Source organism: Homalodisca vitripennis, chromosome 6, assembly GCF_021130785.1.
Source record: "Homalodisca vitripennis isolate AUS2020 chromosome 6, UT_GWSS_2.1, whole genome shotgun sequence".
Lineage (NCBI taxonomy): Eukaryota > Metazoa > Arthropoda > Insecta > Hemiptera > Cicadellidae > Homalodisca > Homalodisca vitripennis.
Window position 1 is genome coordinate 22,035,826 of NC_060212.1, and position 21,933 is coordinate 22,057,758.

Below are 21,933 nucleotides of genomic sequence, written 5' to 3' on the forward strand. Positions count from 1 at the left end.
GTTATACGTCAAATAAATGTCGCTGCTGAATAGACAAAACTAATTCTGCTATGGAATAAAGCATAAATATTTATCTGTGCACAAATATGGATCTCCAGCAATGGTGATAATCTTCCTATGTATGAATACACGTATGGGAGTTAAGTTATGATAATTATGTCTACAAATATGTTTATTTTCATGTGCGTGTTTGAACTTCATTTCTTAATTGTTACTCTAGCACAAATTAAAGAAGATTAAAACTGACGGCATAAGAAAATTTAAGCCCTTATCGAGTTCTAAATTCACGTATGTCTTATTAGATTTTCATAAGTGTATTGATGTTAAACTTGACATGATATTTTTTATTTTTTTGTGGGGTGTTGGCCCCACATTCTTATAGAAAATGGATATAATTATGCGTTTAACTTGTCGTATGAGTACAGTTTTTGAAATTCCATATGTCGTTGCCTTAAAATAATAATAATAACTTAATAACGATGTCAAGAATTGACTGACTGATTGTTTCCATACTTTCCTTTTAAAAATGGAGACTCGTCGTTATTTAGATAATAATTTATCCCAGTATACTACCATAAATAAACTTTGCTACATGCAAAGTATTTCAGGAGTTCCAATAGTTTTAATTAACAATAAATGAATTAGAAATTCATTAACAAAATAACCGGCGTAGTGTTTACATTTAGAATCGGTACACAACAGAGAAAGAAGCTCTAAAATTAGTTAACCGTTTGTTTCGTTGTTTTCAAATAGATTTTCGCAATAAAGAGACTTTAATGGAAACAAATCCACAGCTTCTGATGGAGAAAGTGTTTTCATTGAAAATGTTCAGCTTTTTTCGTGATAAAAACATACTTTCATAATATAAAGCAATATCAGTTTATGGTAAATGTTTTTGGTTATTTTAAAAATACAGTTTTAATATTTATGTAAATTACTAAATTATAGCAAACAGTTTTTTTATGTAAGTAATTTACCTTTGACCATCTCAGCTCTATAGCAAAAATAAATGTATAATAAACTAAACATCCATGACGATTTTCTTTCAAATCAATAAATTCGTGTCTTAGATTATAGTGTATAGTGTTATGGCTGTTTTAAAAATGCTTTACCCTCGAAAGTTGGTAAAGATTTGGTATGTAGAAATATTTCACTGATACTATTAAATATTCTTCTAGAATTCTAAGCGAAATCTGAATAAAAGGTTAAGGGGTAGACTGTTTTTAGACTTTTAGGTATTACTTGACTATATATACCAACCTAGACAATTAAAAACTTAATAATTAATAACACTGTATAAATATAATATAGTATCAATTTATAAAAAGGTAAAAGATGCAAAATTAACTTTACTAAGAATGAAATACACAATCGGCTGCGTGACCTTAAATAAAGAAACGACGCTGCATATACTTTGTGTATGATGACATATTTTACGCTATGTCGAAGTTCTCAGTAGCAAAAACCATTTCACCATGGAAGATTGCTTATTGTTTTACTGAAAATTAGTTTCCTCATCGGACTGAATTTGCATGTTTATTGAAACCCTTATTAAGTTATCTGATGTGGTGGATTGTGTTTTATCATTACCAGGCGAAAATGTATTAGATTTATCTACCTATCCTTTGCTTCAATGTTAAATTATACTCGTTTATAGGCTTCCATATCCAGTGATTTTTAGTAAAATCTAGTTAAGATTTAGCAAAATTTTTACGCTAGTCTAATATGTAGCATTGACGCAATAGAAAAATCGCAATATGCATACATTTGTAAAAAAAAATAAAAAAAAAAACAGTACAGTCAAATAACATTTGAACATATGATATGGTACCATGTAGCCTATCACTCAGAGGATCAGCATATTTCCTCTTTCTCTGTCCGACAACGTAAACATTTCTGTTCTGCAGGACATCTCAAGAATATTGGCTTTTATGCGAAATGTGATTTTGCATACTCCTGCCTTGTTTATTTATGATGCGTATGCAAATCAAATTATGATACGTCACACTATATTGTGTAGTAAGGGAAGTAGGGTACAGGGCAATCAGGTCAACCCATCAACAACATGAAGCCACAACATCACTAACCGGCATGAGCAATTACTCAATTATCACTATTGCCTTCCACTGACAAGAAATATGTATTTATCAATATGATATGGTTTAATTTATTTGCACATATTATTGTTTACTTAAGCATTGTGTTTGAGAATTTATTTATAATTTTATATATATATATATATATATATATATATATATATATATGTGTGTGTGTGTGTGTGTGTGTGTGTGTGTGTGTGTGTGTGTGTGTGTGTGTGTGTGTGTGTGTGTGTGTGTGTGTGTGTGTGTGTGTGTGTGTGTGTGTGTGTGTGTGTGTGTGTAATCAAAATAATATTATATTAATAGATGAATTTAATTTACTCCTGCCATTCCAAAATTAGGTCATACAAATATAAATATTGTACTAAACCAGTTATCTCAAACTACCAGTGATCTACTATGACTACTTATGAGTAATGATATAATCCTGTCATGCTAGAGGCGTTTGATGTTGCCGTACATGCATAATTAGACCGGACAGTTATTAGTGTACAAATGGTTCCCTGTCAGTCCACATTAGATGTCATAGCAGAGACAGTAATCGTTTGTGTTGTGTCACTTCCCTACTAACTTGTACCATATATGATCGTTATTTATGGTGGTACATTAGATCCATCCTAAAATACTCTAGAAATTTAATTAGATGAGTACTATTGAATGATATCACCCTCAAGGGACTGGGAAATTTATTTTACATCTCTTAGTTTGTCTCTCCTCACTATATCTAAAACAAAGTACCTCATAGACTTACAATTTGGGATTTCTCAGAAATAAAGTTGCAGATTAAGTGAATACTTACAAAAATCGAGTATAATCATAAGACGTAAAATAAGTATATAGCATGCAAAACAGGATGGAGTTACCAATAATCATAACAAATATATAAATAAATAATATTTAAATAAACATTAATTGGAACCTCTGAACTGGGTATGTGGTTATAACTAAGAGTTAAGCTTGGAAACATTACTGAAAATTAAAAAAGATGTAATTCTAGGTTTGCACATTGGAGTTTAAATTTTAAAATTTTGTTGATACAGGTTTAAAATAAACATTGAATGTGACATTCATCACGTAAAATATGGTCTTTTGTTGGTTTTTTTGCTGTTTTGAGAACATCATCAGTATGGACCCTTAGGTAAAATATAAAGCATATTTCGAATATTAGCATTTTGGAAATATTTTTTCCAACTATGGAAGAATAACGTATTAATTTTCTCAAAAATACCCAACATCTAACCTTTAGCTAATATTTAACCATCCGTGACAAACCACGGGAAGTTATTGCACTGCGAATCCCTCCCTTTCCACTACTCAAGGGGGAAGAACCACCGTCTGTATAGTAACTGAACTGCCTTTTTTTGTCAAAATCAATGGAAATAATGCATTCTAGTAGCCTAGTCTTTAATAAAATTTATTTAGTTTGTGATCACATATAATTTTAGACGCTGTAGTACCTTCTTTCGTTTTACGTTCGCCCTGAGTGTAATTTTGTAAGTCGGTATTGATTATAAACTTCAAGAAAAAAATTCAATCTTTAAAATTTTTAACAGTTTTTGGAAGACATCTTTGTTTAAATGTTTCGTTAAGGAAGGTTCACTTGAAAACACTTTTTGCAAGAAATAAATTCGATACTATAAGTGGTCTCTTTGAGTATGGTTAGATTAAGGTATTTGAAGTGTTCTCATTTCTTATTTTTATTTGGCATAAATAATCCGTAAAATAAATTTTTGTTTTAATTTTCTGTTACCCATCAGCTAGCATTGATATGATTATATTTTCAGGGTGATTAAAGGGAGCAATATCAAAAAATTGTTTGTGTAAAAAATAGTTTTATCACGTGATAAATAGGAATAACAATTATTGTTTCATAAAAATGTTTGACCTTCATTTTTATTTAAAGTGTGTACATAATCGTGAACCAGCTGGATCGTATACTTTAATAACAAACAATGGCAGTCCACCCAGTGTTTAAAATGGCATTTCAGTAGATAAATATTATCTCTATATTCCAATTACCATCACCTTGCATTGAAATATTTTCTGTACCCAAGTTATTTTGTATTTTTATCAAGTTATCATCTGCACTTTATCTGTCATCTGTCGTTATCTAAGTCAGAATAACATTTCCTACTAGGAAGAGCGTCGCAAATACTGTACAGATAATCTTGATCTGAGCTCTCTTATCTCCTGGAACGATTTCGTGACAATCAAAGTTAGCAAGCTAAATCATAACAACTTTCATTTGAATCATTGGCCAACATGACCTATACAACTGCTGGGTCCAAACAAATGTCTTAAGAGAACTTCGTGATAAATTATCTTTTACATTAGACGGCCATATTTTTTAAATTGCACGTAAAACTGTTATATTATTTAGTCTTTGTGGACTATCAATAATAACCTATGCAACGTAATTCTGAAAATATTTTATTGATTATACAATTGCATTGAATTTTAAATATATTTTGCAACATCAACGGCTTCGGAGGATTTTATAATGGTGTAAGGGAGAAATCGTGATTTAATTTCTTATATGAGTGAAATATATTATTTTAAATAGGTTTTCTGTACATTTAACTATACCCAGTCTTATTGGTTTGTTGATGGTCATCAACATAAAGAGTTTTCACATTAAACTAAGCGATTATTTATCACTAAACTGTTAAGTACTTTTGGACTATCTCTCTCTTCTTGGTTTCTATGTAATACAATACCTAATTATTTACATGTAAACCAAAAGATAAATTAGAAATTTTAACATATGTTGGAGATTTAAGAAAAAATTTACCTCAGTAAGATCTGTAAAACCACATATGTTACATACTCTAGAAATCGCTGGTATTATCTGTCTAGTTGTAGTAGAAGAAAAATATTTCCAAAACGATATATGCAATAGTACGTTATTACCAGATAAAAATGTATATTATAAAGTTTTACGAACGCATATCAATTGCAATTAACTGCGTAAGTGTACTTTAACAAATGTAAAAAGTAACGAAACTTGGAAAAAATCGGGCTAGATATGCTCAAATAAAAAAACTATTTTTGTACTTAATGACATATTCATGGATTATTTCACTACCAAAAACATGTACGACTATTTGCACGAAACCTTACCAATCTTTTAAATCTTTTTTTTAAACAAACATTATCCTGAAGCTTAATAGAGAGATTCTAAGTTTTAAATTATTCATTCCACTCTAATGTGAAGTACTAACGCACTTAGCGTAATAAAATGAATTTTTAAATTTTGCATAGACCTTGGACACACTCCGTTACGTGTCACGTAGAATAAATAAAAAAACTATTCTGAAATTTAATGTAACATTTAATGAATTTTTTTTAATAATATAATTTAAAAATTATTGAAAAATCTTTTAGCTTTAATCGCCGTTTTTCCACAGATACAATCTAAAAACTATTCATAATGAATATTCAGCACATTAGCTACAAATATAAACTGCATTAAATACAATCTGATAATGTAAAATTAACTATATTTATGGTAGCATGTTCAAATAAATCAAATTGTTCTATAAATAAAGAAATATGTGATTAATAAAGTTATTAATTGTTTTTAAAAATACTATAAAAACGAGAATTTACTATAAACAGTTGAGTCTATGCTTAAGCCGTATATTATCTTCAGCACTTGTATGTACTCTTACGAGGTAATTGCCTACGAACACGTGAGAATTTCCTCTGAAACTTCAGTTTTATATAGGGCAAGATCGAATTTGATGATGGTGCACTCAATGGAATTGCGTTTAGTGTTAGAGAAGCCTGTTACTTTGAATATATTTTGTGAGGTAATATGAGAGTTAACGCTTATATTTAGCATGAAAAATTATAATTCTACTCAAGTATAAAATTCGAGTTTAATGATATTATGGCGTGGATACGAGATTTCCTCATTCTGTCCTTAGTGAAGTATGTTATGCACACTTTGTCTGGCTGGCTATCTTTTAAATATTCGTTGTAGTTTCACAAAGATGTTACAATTTCGTTGTGTACTAAGTTGTTTTAAAATGTAATATTGACTTTTATGAGTAAATTATTAAACGCGAACAGTTAAATAAAATTAATAAACTAATTTTAGTAAATCATTACTTAAAATAATTCTTAACTACTTTAATGATCCCTAGTCTGTATAAGTTATTCTGAATTGAACATTTTCTTTAGATGATAATCATAATAAAACTTGCATGAAAAGTAATTGTCAATACACGATGTATTATTTGTCAATAAATATTTATCCTATCTCATTTTACTATATTTACTTAGCTTAAGTTACAAAAATTAATTTATTAACACACTGTGATTTTTAAAATAACTAAGAAAATTTCTTGTTAATATGTATGAACTAAATTAATTTCTATTCTTACTCGTAAACTCTATCATGAGTGACAGTTTAATTTTCTTACAAACTCTAATTTTATCCAATTTAACCTGAATCTAAAATATGCAACACCCTTCAACTATTTTGTCGACAGACTTCTAAATTAAGTTATTTGTTGAAATTTAGATAAGAATATTTTAACATACCAACAAACTAACAATATCTGAACAAATAATCTATCATTAGCACTCTGGCTTGAAATTCTAACATATTATTGCAAACAATATTTTAAAACAGAATATCACTGAATAATAAATCAATGAAGTGCTTATATTACAAAAAGCAGCTGCATGATTTGCTTCAAAAGTGGAGTACCGCAGTTCGAGTCAAGATTGATTTAGAGAATGTTATATATTTTACCTTACTTTAAATCATCGTAAAATATTATTAGTAAACATTATTTGTTTAAATAAGAAGGTTACATATTAACCGTTATAATGTGTATCTTTAGTAACCGACGTAGTATATTACCTTTGCAAACTGGGAACTTAAATAAAACAGACATTCCTATGCCATAAAAGCTAATAAATATTTTATACCTACAAACTTAAAATTAAAAATGATAGTCATCTTATATATCAGATATATTTTACATTGTAGGAGTTTAAACCCACTGTTAGGGCGATATAATACTAAAGTTTATTTAAGACAAGTCGATATTTGTATATTCACAATATTAATTTAAATTATAGCTAAACCTTGACGTGTATTTTAGCATTAAAATAAATTTAAAAATGATAATAATGAAATAACATTAATTACGTGATTTTTATATTTGACGAATTTCCTTAATCGGATTTTTAATCATTAGCCACATTCAAATTTACACTTTACGGAAATGTATGTAAACCACCCGGATATGTACGTCCTGAATAATACAAGAGGGTATCTCCCACACAAGCTTTATAACAAAAGCTCTAAAGGGGCAGAGGACTGAAATTATCGCTCATGTAACAACACTGGACTGTTGATCTGGTATTTGCATCTTAACGTTCTAAGGTTACTTCCTCCCTCAGCTCTCAACTAAATGTATATAAATTACATGAATATGTACATCCTGAATAATAAATACATACATACAAATCCTTTTATTTGGCAAACGTATTTGAACCTACAATGTTTCCAAATCAACTGTTTTCTAGTAAATTACAAATAAATATAAATAAATAAAACAAAACCTTAACCTAAATGATAACGAAAATGTTATGGTAATATAAAGTGAAAAAAACTAATAAGAAATGAATTATATTTACTTGAGGCGTTTTTTTTTACTTGCGAATGTATCCCTCAACTTACGTTTAAGGTTTTCAAAAAAAACGACATCTTTGACTTGCAAAGGAAGGTCTTTGAAGAATTTGGGGCCAAAGTACGAGACCTTTTCCCCAATCTTACTAAAATATAATTTCATTAATTTAATAATTGTAGTAAAATAACGGTATGCAGATGAATCCTTTGTAAATAACGACATGTCATTAACTTCGATCGTCTATTACCAACGTATACAAAAACGTATCCTTATCCTTGGGATTGATCAATTATTTCGACCAATAATCCCTGTTTAATGATTAAATACAGTTTTCTATTTTGCTTATATTTATAAAATGTATTTTGAAGGGTGTAGCGTAAATTTTTAGCGCAACTGAAAAAAGACTAGTACAATCTTGAAAAAATTGCATTGCCCTAACAACATAAGTGAATTAATTAAATCAGAGGAAACAAAACATTTATTATTTTTTTGTGGTTTACAAAATTTTATTCTATTATTTTGGTAAGGGAGTAAGTATTCTTATTACCAAACGAGAAAGTTGAGAATAATTTTTATGTTGTCAACTTGGGTGTAATAATGTACTTAGGGTACGTGAACTTATCGTCTTGTAGTGATTTCTTTTAACTTGGTAATAAATCCCTATAATTTTATACCATTAAGAATTAATCATTATAATATATAACGACAATTGATAATAGAAGTATTGCACTGAGTAAACATGAAATAGTTCGATCGCGTAGATTTAAATATACCAGTCCTATGAACTGTAAAAAAAATTAAAAAAATTGTGGACGGTGAGGTAAAATTTCATCTATTAACACATAGTATAAGACTAATAGGCGAGAGTACACAACTGAGGCTGTTTGGCTCAGTTCTCAGAATTTTGGATTATTTTATGAATAATCGTATTGGCAGCTTGGAGGGTTATATTATATTTTCTCATATATTGGCTCACACGACCTTGGCCCTTTGCTCAAATTGTTTTTTTTTATAAATTAAATGCTTTTATCCCCTACATCATGTTCAACACTATCTCTTCACAAGAAATTTTAAAATAGTCAATATAATAATCACATATAATAAATAGTAGATACATTTTGCATGCTTTATTTTTATTACGTTACAGACACATTACATCCTTATAACATAACGTAGTTTATACAGTCAAATGTTTATATCTTGATTGAAAAAAATATTACACTCAGAGAGGAAAATATCAAACTAGTTACTGATTTTTAAAAATGTTTCTCTTTAAAGGAAAATTATAAATAATAGAAAAGTGGGAGCAAATTGACTTAGAGCGATCTTTCGTGATGAAAAAGTGGCCGCGAGTTCACGCATGTTAACGTTATAAACAAAACAGTATTTAAAATTCAAATTATTTGGTTTATTTTAAAAAGAAAACATTTGCACAGTCATAAAACTACTATTTTAAGCTGTTAAAATTTGCTTTTTAAAATATATTTAATTATAGTTATAATATATTCTGTCATTTGATTAAGAAAGTGAATAACATGTAGTGGGGAGTGGAATAGAATTAACTTATAAACAGAGGCTTTATTTGACTTTCAAGTAAGACTTGCAATAAAAATGTATATTGGATTACTTTGTCTTGATCCCCACCCCACCAGAAGGGTGGCTAATGTGTGGCTTATTGGGAGGGTGTGAGATTTACGCCCTGTCCAAAGCGAGTTTGTCACCGACATCAGCCACTTGGTTTCTTCTCTACTGCGTGACACGTACTGGCCTTGGTGTTACAGATTAGTCCTGTCTACACTAAATATAAAATATGTTTTAAAGCTGGAAGCAAATTTTATGATATTTATACATGGTTAAATTTCAACTCTGGAATATTACAGAAACACGAAATGGAATCGTGTAACGGAAGTTTAGACCTGTATCCTAACTTGGATGACTTTTTACTAAACTATTATCTGAAAAACACCTTAGTCCATTCAGAGGCTATGAAAGTATTTAAAATTGCATCTCTAACAATTTATGAAATATGTTATTACCGTTATTCCAGATAAAAATAAGGTTACATTGATTAAGGTAACCTTGCAAATTGATTTTAATACTGTTAGTAAAATTCGTTTAAAAAAACTGATTTTATTAATCTTGGCTGCTTACATTATTGCCAGATACTAAGATAATTAAATAATTAATAAGTAGCATAAAAGTAAGTACACAATAAATTACTATGAAATAGATGATATACTCCCCAAACAGAGACAACATTTTATCGGGAATCAAGAGAGAGTTTGTTTGGTAAAAGCACACAACCTAGGCTTATTTGAAATCAGTCAAGTAATTTACCCTAAAATCTAAAGTTAATTTTTTTTTAACTCAAATTGAAGAGTATACAGTTTTAAACAATAGAAAAAGTAAATTTTTTAGACAATTTTATAGCTTGTAAGACCATTAACCTACGTTGTTAGACTCATAAATAAATGACAAAAACTTCAATTAAAGATATATAGACGCAAAGTGGTGAAGTTTACTTACCTTACGTTGTTTTCTGACATTGATGTGACTTTATTAATGTGTATGCATAATGTGTAAACAAAAGATATAGATGACCTTCTCGGCAAATTGTTGCTCCAATTTTGTAACTATGGGCACATATTAGTAAACGCTTCAGAGTATGACAAATATAGTTATATATATATATATATATATATATATATATATATATATATATATATATATATATAATATATATATACATATCCAACAGTTTGTATGACTGAGCAGAAACTCTTGATTGAGATTTCTTACAACAAATTGGTATCTATTTTGGATTTTAGTGCAAAGGTTCAAAGGCCAATCAGTTTATCTGACCGTCTGGCCTTGTGTGCAATAACACTTTATAAAAATATTCTAGATATTTAAAATTTGTGACAGAAATTTTTGATTAGACATTTGCAGTTGATAAATTGCAAAAAAAATAACATAAGTAACTTGATAGTACAATCCAAGATAGATACATGATGGAAGGAAAGGTGAGCCTATCCACTAGCCCCCGAGAAGTGGCAGTTAAGTCAATTAGGCAAATGTAAACAAACTGCTTCTGGGGCAGTTTCGGATCTAATATTGTGTTTTCTATTCATGAGTTTCAAGCCATACTCTCCATTCCTAGTTGATTTGTGACACTTTAGAAAGGTGTCAGATACTCATATATCTGCTGATAGTAATATATATTTTTAAGTTTTATAAAATATTAGCCTATTCAAAATATTCTCCAATAAATTCATCAGTTTAAATAATAAAATCAAAGCTAACCATAACAATTTCTACGCAACCAAAAGTAAAGATCGTACATATTTTATACTGAAGTACTGTAAAATGCAAAGTAGATTAGGCATATAATCAGGAGATTGAAAATTTCAAAGATTTACCTCGGCCCTTCAGGTGTGGTATCAGGCAAACTAATGAGGGATTTATGTATGCCAGATGTTATGTTTGATGGATTATTTAGATACTTTAAAAATGCAAGAAACTAATTAAAGACTCTTGCTGTAATTATGTATTTAGAATAATGAGTTTGACCGTTCTTATTGACGTTGTGATTTTGCTGGATTATACTTTTCTAAAACCCCTGGCAAATACAATTACAAAAGTCCCACTCTACCTACCAATTAAACGTAATAACAATAATAATAATAATAATAATAATAATACATTTTATTTAATTATTACACTAAAGAATTCCAGTTACGAGCTATACTGCAAATTTGAAGATTATATATATCTTCAAAAGTTAGTTAAAAGTCATATTTATAGTTAAAAACGAGAATAAAACGAGTTAATATAATATTTTCAACAACAATAAATGAGATCCACGCTCCTTTCATCCCATTTTTATGAGAAAACTTAGGTAACATACATACATACAATAGCCCCTATGCCGTTTGGCGTGCTGTAAAGATGGTCACTACATGTTAATATAAAATTTTCACCTTACGTGTGTTGATAAGATACCTAAAATGTCATATAACGAACCATCACAAGTAATTATTCTGCTTATTTGTTTATTCTGTATTATCTAGTACCCATAATGTCCACGTATTGAATATATTTATTACAAACTAAAATGAAATAACTATTGGACCGATATTTACAATATCTTAATCCAAGATAAAGGAATGTTTACCCCAAATCTCTACTATTTTGGTATTTAATTATTTATTAACTGTTAATGAATAAGAACAAATTCAAAGTATCTATTTCTTAACGTTTTCTTTACTGTTTAATCATTAAGTCGGCATTGTATTTACAAAAAAAACGTTTACTTTCATAACTGGAATTCAAAAAGTTAAATTCTTATGAAAAGAATAAATTTATTAACTATACTCTTATTTAACATATTAGCTTTCAATATTTAAATTCATCAAGGATTTATAAAGTAAAATTTAAATATATAGGTACTAAGATGTATCGTTAGCGATACATTGACATCAAGCAGTGGAAGTAAAGGGAGGTAAAGTATAATTGAACTTAGTTAAAGAAGGGCGGTGAAGTGACACAACTGTGACTGATACAGTGTCATAGAGTCAAGGGCCATATGTGTCACTACCATGTGTCATATTAGTGTTGCACTTATGTAATACTATGCTGTTATGCTTCAAAAACCGTATACGTCTCTTGGGCAGAGTATAATATAAACGATTTTTCTCTGATATTGATACAACTGGCTTATAGACGAAACTTTACATGAAGGTTCATTCTTATAGTCAAAAACATCCTTGATGATCGTGCATGTCATTCCATAGGATTTCCATAACCGTTATTGAACATTTTTCGTATATCTTAACTCTAACGGGAAACTTGAGGAGTAAAATTGTTTCAGTTAACTGAATACAATCCATTTGAATACACATTAAATGTTAACATGTAAAACACACACACACACACACACACACACACACACACACACACACACACACACACATATATATATATATATATATATATATATATATATATATATATATAATATTGAGTTATTTATAGAACTTGTGTTTGTTTTAATACATAAAACAGTTTTATTTTACGTATTTACTATCTGGAGTATGTCTGAGTGGTTTTACCCAAAAATGTGAAACCTTTAATTATTATTACGATATTTTAAAATTAATCTTGCATATTAAAATTTTATTAATTTCATAATATGAATTGAGTTCTTCTTGAGATTTAAATCAACAGACAAATATTAATATGAGAAGGAGGATTGTATACTGTGCACCTGTGATCATACCGTAGCTCATTAGTACATCATTAGACCAAGTCCTCGAGGACGTCCGGATTGTTAATGTTTTTTGATACTTCCTTTACGGAATCTCACTGAGTATAATAATAAAAAGTATTACTATACCTCATATAAATATATACAAGGCAGGGGTTCACCTCTCAGCATGTCACAATCTAAGAAGGAGAAGTGTATACTGTGCACTTGTGTTGTGATCATTCCGGAGCTCATTAGTACATCATTAGACCAAGTCCTCGAGGACGTCCGGATTGTTGAAATTTTGCCAATTCCTTTACAGAATCCCAATGAGTATAATAATTACAAGTATTACTATACTACATCTAAACATACGCAAGGCCGGAGTTCACCTTTCAGGATGTCACTATATGAGGAGGAGGAGTGTATACTGTGCACCTGTGTTGTGATCATACTGGAGCTCATTAGTACATCATTAGACCAAGTCCTCGAGGACGTCCGGATTATTGATGTTTTTTGCCAATTCCTTTACAGAATCTCACTGAGTACAATAATTGCAAGTATTACTATACTACATCTAAACATACGCTAGGCAGGAGTTCACCTTTTAGCATGTCACAATCTAAGAAGGAGAAGTGTATACTGTGCACTTGTGTTGTGATCATTCCGGAGCTCATTAGTACATCATTAGACCAAGTCCTCGAGGACGTCCGGATTATTGATGTTTTTTGCCAATTCCTTTACAGAATCGCACTGAGTACAATAATTGCAAGTATTACTATACTACATCTAAACATACGCTAGGCAGGAGTTCACCTTTTAGCATGTCACAATCTAAGAAGGAGAAGTGTATACTGTGCATTTGTGTTGTGATCATTCCGGAGCTCATTAGTACATTATTAGACCAAGTCCTCGAGGACGTCCGGATTGTTGAAGTGTTTGATTCTTCCTTTACAGAATCTCACTGAGTATAATAATAAAAAGTATTACTATACCTCATATAAATATATACAAGGCAGGGGTTCACCTCTCAGCATGTCACAATCTAAGAAGGAGAAGTGTATACTGTGCACTTGTGTTGTGATCATTCCGGAGCTCATTAGTACATCATTAGACCAAGTCCTCGAGGACGTCCGGATTGTTGAAATTTTGCCAATTCCTTTACAGAATCTCACTGAGTATAATAATTACAAGTATTACTATACTACATCTAAACATACGCAAGGCAGGAGTTCACCTTTCAGGATGTCACTATATGAGGAGGAGGAGTGTATACTGTGCACCTGTGTTGTGATCATACTGGAGCTCATTAGTACATCATTAGACTAAGTCCTTGAGGACGTCCGGATTTTTAAAGCTTTTTCCATCCCTTTTCTAGTCTCATTGACCGTTATAACTACTAGTAATACTATCCTACATCTAAATATATATAAGCCTGGGGTTTTACCACCCAGCATGACACGTAATAGGCTTCATGGAGGTCGCATATCGAAATTATCTGCAACTAACATATTTCTTGTATATCATGTAATAATATGTATCTACATATATCTACAATGTAAAGTTAATATAATAAATTCAAGTTTAAATTTTTCTATTTAAAATTATAAATTAAAGCCAAGAATAATGCATTTTAAATATCGATTACATAAATGTAAAGAGGAAAAATACAATAAATGAAATACCTTTTAAACGTTAAGCTTACTTGGTTCCTTATAAATCTGTGGAACTACCACATTTCAGTGACGTATATTACAGGCGAACGTTACATGGGGTCAAAAACATTATTCCTTAACGGAACACAAAGGCTTTTATGTATATGAATGTCTTCGTGATATTGGTTTGGGTCAACGTCTTATAAGAGAGGTCAATCGTATCACGTAACAATGGTAGCTGAGGTTACATGAACAACCATGTTTGTAGGTGATTTCAATCTTGAGATGTCCTGCGGGCAGACATCCAGGTAGTCCATTATATAAGTATCCATCTTTTAATACATCTTTTAAATTCATTGGGATACAAAGAGGAAATTCGGTTAATTAACTTAATCATGAACTCAGAAAATATATACCTGATAAATGCATTCTTGCGTTTTAACCCTCATAAGAATCCATTAGCTTATATTATAAATGATTGCATTGGCTGGACCATCTCATGCAGTAAAATTTACTTGTATAGTATATATTTAGGTTGATTTCCTGAAGTAATACGCTAACAGATTATGTATTATTTTGAGTATCATATTTATCTTATTAACTTTTATCTTATAAATAAAAGTTAAGTGCGAAACGAGTTTGCTTGGCAGTTTGAGAACGATTGAAGGAATTAGGTTAGTTATTGTTTAAAATATTTGTTAAAATCTGATGGAGGTTCTTATAAAGAAAAGAATTAGTAACCTTACTAAATAAAGAAATATTTAACTGACACTATACAGCTGTTGAAATTTCAGGTGAAGCTTGACAATTTGGCTAAAATATATGATTTTTACATTTAAATGTAAAAAGGTTTAGATATTCGAGTACTCGATCAATAGTGTAAAACACGTAGCAAATAAAAAGTAAATATCTAATACCTCATTTAAAGTGCATCAGTGATTAATTTATAATATTTAATGCATTGTAAATATTACTTAAACACTGTTATAAAACTAAAGTATAGAAACAGACAACTTAATATGTTTTCATATGGTACTCGAAACCAAGCTTCCTTGTCATTGTGATATTGTATTTTAACATTGGACAACAAGGAAAACAGAAATACCTAACATACAAATCCATTTTCCCACTTAGCAGTCCAGAAAACGACAAGATCTCACAACGTAACTCGCATAAACGATTATTTTGGGAAGTTAAATGTACTTAATAAGGATTTAACCCTAATAACTGACGTATATAGGAAGTAGGTTTGATTACCCAATAGACTGTAGTAGGCAGTCCTACAATAGTAGATTACAATGGACGGTTTTAGTCATTTTTTGACCGCATTAGATTTTTGATAGCTGCATACAGTACTTATATAGTGTTCTGATCGAGGCAAGCAGTAAAATAAAATGTTATACTTATCAATTAAGATTATAGACGGCTGAAGTAGACAACGTTTAACTAAAGTAGGTTCCTCAAACTGTCAGGACAGTAAGGCGAAGTTAGGTCGGTTAGGTTAAGTTAGGGTAGACTAGGTTATGTTAGGCTAGATTGGGTTTGTAGATATATTATTATTATTAATCATAGTAGTACATGACAAGGGCTCGAAGTAAACGCTATTTGATCGAAAAAGGTTTCCGATTTTTATTTATTAGTATTTTTTATTAGGGCTGGAAGGCAGACTCATTAGTGTCGTGGGAAATGTAATTAACTCGAATCAGAAATGCTCCTAAACGTGCAAAACATCTTCAAATGGTCTGCACAAACTCTCGAACTCTTAAAAACTTAAATACATGCACCGTATGTATGCCTACTTATGTTTATTACTCCATTGTATTGTATCAAAAGTGCTTTACTAAGTATTATAAGGACTTTGATATATATAAAATGCGTGTGAAGAAACGGATAACAGCTACGAGTTACATAATATAGGTACTCGTAGGATCTCAAACTCTAAGACTACATCGTTTCCCTGTGTTACCAACATCGTCCTGTTTCATGCATAATTTACTTAAGTTTTACCGTTTTAGTCTGACACATACAGAGTAAATACACAAGGCCTAACTGTTACCTCTAAAACTTTTGGGAGCAACTGTGGTTAAACCAAAAGCAACTTTCAACTTCTGATATAACTCGTGCTTTCCTCATGAGTAAAGCAGATAGATATATATTATGTATTTATGATTATATCCTACACATTATAATTACAGGTATATTGTGGTATTATTATAGCAACTTTTTATCGTTATATGATAGAATTATATCATGTTGTTGCACATTGTGATATATAATAAACCGTTATAATAGGATATCGAAGGTTTTAACATAAATGTACTTTAATACTATTTTTTCTCGATTTTAAGTAAACCAGCAAGTATGTTTATTGTTGGTAAATTGACTACAGGCTCCAATAATATAAATAATAATATTATAAACATGCTATAGCATAATTAGGTCCCCCAGGATTATCCAAATATAATAAACAAATATAATGGAATAACGAAGGATATGACGGAAAGTAACGAAAGAGTAAGGACACAGCTTTTTTCGGATCAAGAGGAAACAATATACAAGGTTTCTAGTTTCTAAGATATTGCCATAAAAAGTTATCGCACATGCAAACAGACATAGGAACGATAACTTGGTTTGAGGACGGCACTAAAGGATGGTCTTATTCAATAAAAAGATAACTTAGTTTAGTATTGTATCAAATAATATAATTGTATTAAGTTTTACTTAACTTTTAAAGCTGCAATCTTGTGTGACTTTAAACGAGAACCTTAAGATATTATATTTAGTCTTACAGATAAAAGCTTAGGGAGTTTTATCTTTTATTGAAGGTTTTTACCCTCAAAAGACAGTTTCGATAATTTTCTGGTGGCTAAGCAAGAGTTGTCTTGAGCACTCATGGTGGGATGGTGGGGAACTATAATCCAGACTATGGAGAAGGGATATTTTGGCCAAAATTACTTATTTGAACTTTAACGCCCGTTTTCCATAATTTTTCACTCAAAGGTACATTGTATCAGAACCTGTATAAACTAGAGCTTTGAATTGTTTTTGCTTTCTAATAATGGTACCTTCACTAATGCACAGCATTATAATTGTTACGTGATTATTAACATAAATATAAATACTACTAAAAATATTAGAATTATGGATTATTTTTAAAATCCTACACATTTAGTTACAGTGAATAAAAATTATCCTACTCTCAAAAGATACACACAAAAATACATAGCACTATGCATAACATATTTCTAAAGGCCTTATATGTAGTTTAAATATTTTTTTAAGACAGAATCCCGTGGTCTGAATTGTTGAAAGTTGCGGAGTTGGGTGTTCCTTTTAACTAAACTTTAAAATCGTGATAAAAAAATATTTATATTCTAAATATAATCGGATCAAGTGAAGTTCTATAAATCCACCATTTTTCACTCATTGTGACCCTACGGTCAAACCTCCTCCGACACTAAACCCACGCAACACATGTACAGGATATATGGCCATGGTTCATCAACTAGATAAGGACAATTTATACTCATTGGTGCGTGGCTTCTCACTAACAATGGCCTCAGAAGATATAGCTCTTTGATTTAAGATTTTTAACCTTAAGTGAACAAGATTTGTAATGTAAATGATTCGTAAGTCTATTCGCATAACCTTTCTAACTGTTTTATATTTTCATTATATAAATTGAATATTGTATGTAAACTGTAAGCAATGAGTTAATTCAACGATATTAACCTAATTAAAGTATACGGACAAAGTAAAATAATCTTCTTTAAATACTAAATTTAATTGATCGGAATGCAGTTAAATTCGTGAATAAAATTTGATTATTTATTTCAATAATATTTAATATAGTAAATAGTTTTTTGACGTATAGTCGAGTTTTTATTGATATTGTATTGCTCCACTTCAATTCTTACAATAATTGCGGAAGACAGCTGGCAGTCCAGAGTGCCGAGAGGAATATCAATATCATCTGACAAGGAAAGTGCAGCGTCTCGTATTTCTCAATATAATTGGATCGTTATGAAATACAATGTTCAGGTGATAAAACTTCTATACAATTTACCTTATAAAATATATTATGCAACTGGATATTATCATATTGAATAAACCTGTCCAATATCACATACATTAATAATAATTAATTAATGTATGTGACTATAATTAATTAATAAACACAACATTAATATGTGTTATGAATCTCTAAAAAGACGTAATCAATATTTAATTGAATAAATTGTAGAATCATAAAAAATGATAAAGAACTGTAAAGATGTTGCTGTCTTTCAAGTTTTGAAACTTGTTTTGAATTTTAAAACAAATTTTTAAAAAGAGGCCAATCTCTTTTTAATCCTCATTAAGTGCCTCTGATTATAGGTCTGGGCGATGATAAAATCAAACAGAATATAAAATTAAAGTCGACACAGTAATGGATGATGATATAAAGGGCAACGACTTATAATTCAAACGCATATATTAAACACAATGGTTTATTTCTGTTTAGAAGTAAAATATAATGATTTCTATTTTTACAGCAACAACTGTTAATGGACGTTTGATAATTTTCACCAAAAATATTATTATTGTGTGTAAAAGGTCAAAAAATATGACACAGTATCTTTCACTGTAAAACACATAAAGGAGTTTTATTTAATTTAATATAAAATATATTAAGATATTTACTCTTTTACCATGCCATATCTAAAATCGTGTGTCTTTATTCGTAGACCTACGTATTGCAGAATTTCAATTTTTAAACTACGTTTAATTGTAACATGTATTACGAAGGTTAAATGATTTTGTCGTACATTCGCAATCGGTCATTATACCAGAAATCAGTAACACTACGTTTCGAGATCTGGAATCTAATGTCTTCCTCAGGTGAATAACTAAGCTTACACAAAACTACAGTCATGTTTAAAAATTTTAAATAATAACAGAGTGTTGTGAAACTCGTATCTAAAGAATCATAACAACAATATTGTGTTTTAACTCCATACACACTATCTATAAATTACTACTTATTAAATTATACAATAAATCTGCACTAAATGTTGGAACATTAAGAAAGAACTGAACAGAGGCAAATAGTAAATGGCAATCAACACAGGAGACCAAAATGAAGTGGAATACAGAAAACGAGAGTGGGCCTTTTTATTATTCTTTCATTCTAGACTAAAATAAAAAAAACCTTATTGTTACTCCGCAGTGGTGAATTTGAAGTCTCTAATTATTTGATACTTCAAGTTGCCTTGTTAGTTAATTTTTCAGAATTGTCAATTTGACTAGGAGATGAATTATTGGTTTATGGTCTAGAAGCCTCCATTTACTCCCATTTAAAGAAATAGTTTTCACGATGTTCTCTTTATCCTAGTTCATATAATGATCTATAAAACAGGAATGCTGTAAAATCTTCTACTTTTCTGTTAGCCTCTTTTAGACATTTTCTTTGTGCTCCTTTTTACAAATGGCTAAAGTTTTTTGTCCTGATTATTTATTCCTTATTGCATTATAATCTAAACACAGTTTTTGGAATCCCCATATCAATATATTTTACCATGAACGTGTTTAATGAAACTTGAAATTAGTAACATTTAAAAGGTTTAAAATTGTTATATGTGAATACACAATATAACATATAACAATATATCAGAACTCTCCAGTAATACTTAATTATGATCAGCATATTTTAACTGGATATTTTAAATAATATTAAAGTTATTTCAATCACTCCTTTTAAGAAAGTTATCCATATGTTACCATTGTAAGTTCGTTTTGTTTACTGAGGTAAATAAAATACTTGTAAGGGTACTGGTGGTGGTTCAATAGATATATCAGTAAACTTTTATAATCTTTCATATTATTTCAATACATCTCTACAAACAAAATTTTTCATGGTCAATTAATTGTTATCTGTACATTTACATATTATATAAAAAATATAATAAACGACCACTTATTTTATTAAAGGCAAAGGCAATCTACACACAAAACCACTTAATGTAAAGTGTAATATAATAAAATAGGTATTTAGTAGTTATAAGTTTTATTCCATGAGGGACAGAGAACTAACATCAGAAGTAGCTTTTGGTTTAACCGCAGCTATTCCCAAAAGCCTCAGAGCAGACGTGGGTCCGTTTGTATTCTCATTGTGACATTAAATATATTTAATGAAGAGATTTCAGTATACCAAATTAATGCTGTGTTTAAAAATAGAGTCAAATAAAACTATGTCCAAATTTATCATCTAATTCACGGAGAGTTTAAGAATTGCTGCGAAGTGAGCTAGTTTCATTTCTAAAACAATGAATTTCATATGTTTTATAGAAATTTTTTATGATATCCATATTACTTCTCCTTTATTTTACCTCAAAATGGAAGTAAAAGATCAAAAACAAGGTTTCTTTCAAGATGAGTGTGATTTATTCGATATGGATGTCTTTAAGACTACTGTTTTTAAAATGAACATACATACAGGAAAATATTGTAACTATCAATAACAACATAACAAATCCATTAAAAATCAGCCTACTTATCATTTCATATATCACATCTTGAAACTCGTCTCTTTTGAGTAAATGATGGCTTCATACAACAAATTAGCACACCAACCAAAGTCATCTGCTAGTAAAAATTAGGCTGCTCTGGTTGCCAATTCTGAAAAATAAACTAACAAGGTAACCTGAAGTACCAAACACAAATTATAGTTTTTCAAAAATCTATTGCGGATTAACTGTAAGGTTTTGTAAAGTTCATCTAGAATTAACGAATGAAAAAGGCCCACTCCCGTTTTCTGTTTATCACTAAGTGTTTTTCGGCTGTGGAGATCGCCAATTGCTGTTGGCCTCTGGATAATGCTTTCTTCGTGCTTGGACAATTGTGCCGACCTATTGGTAGATCTGCTTCAATCATTAGTATTTGGTATTTATAAAGTGTATGGAGTTTTAGAGATAGTGTGTTTGGAGTTAAAAAACAACATGTCTGATATATGTGTTTTACAAAGTTCTGTTATGATTTATTTTAAATTTTAACTCGGACTGTAGTTATGTGTTGTAAGCTATTCACCTGGAAGACATTAGGATCCAGATCTCGAAACGTATTTTTTGTATTATTAGGCAATGGTGGATGTAAAACAAAATCATTTCCTCTTCAAAATCAATTTTATTGGTTGTAATTACCCGTAATTTATTAATATAAGACCTGCAAGGCATTATAAAAAAGCCCCATAAATTTTAAATAAAACGTAATAAAAGTTTTACTATCTAGTTATCTTTCGTGATAAATTT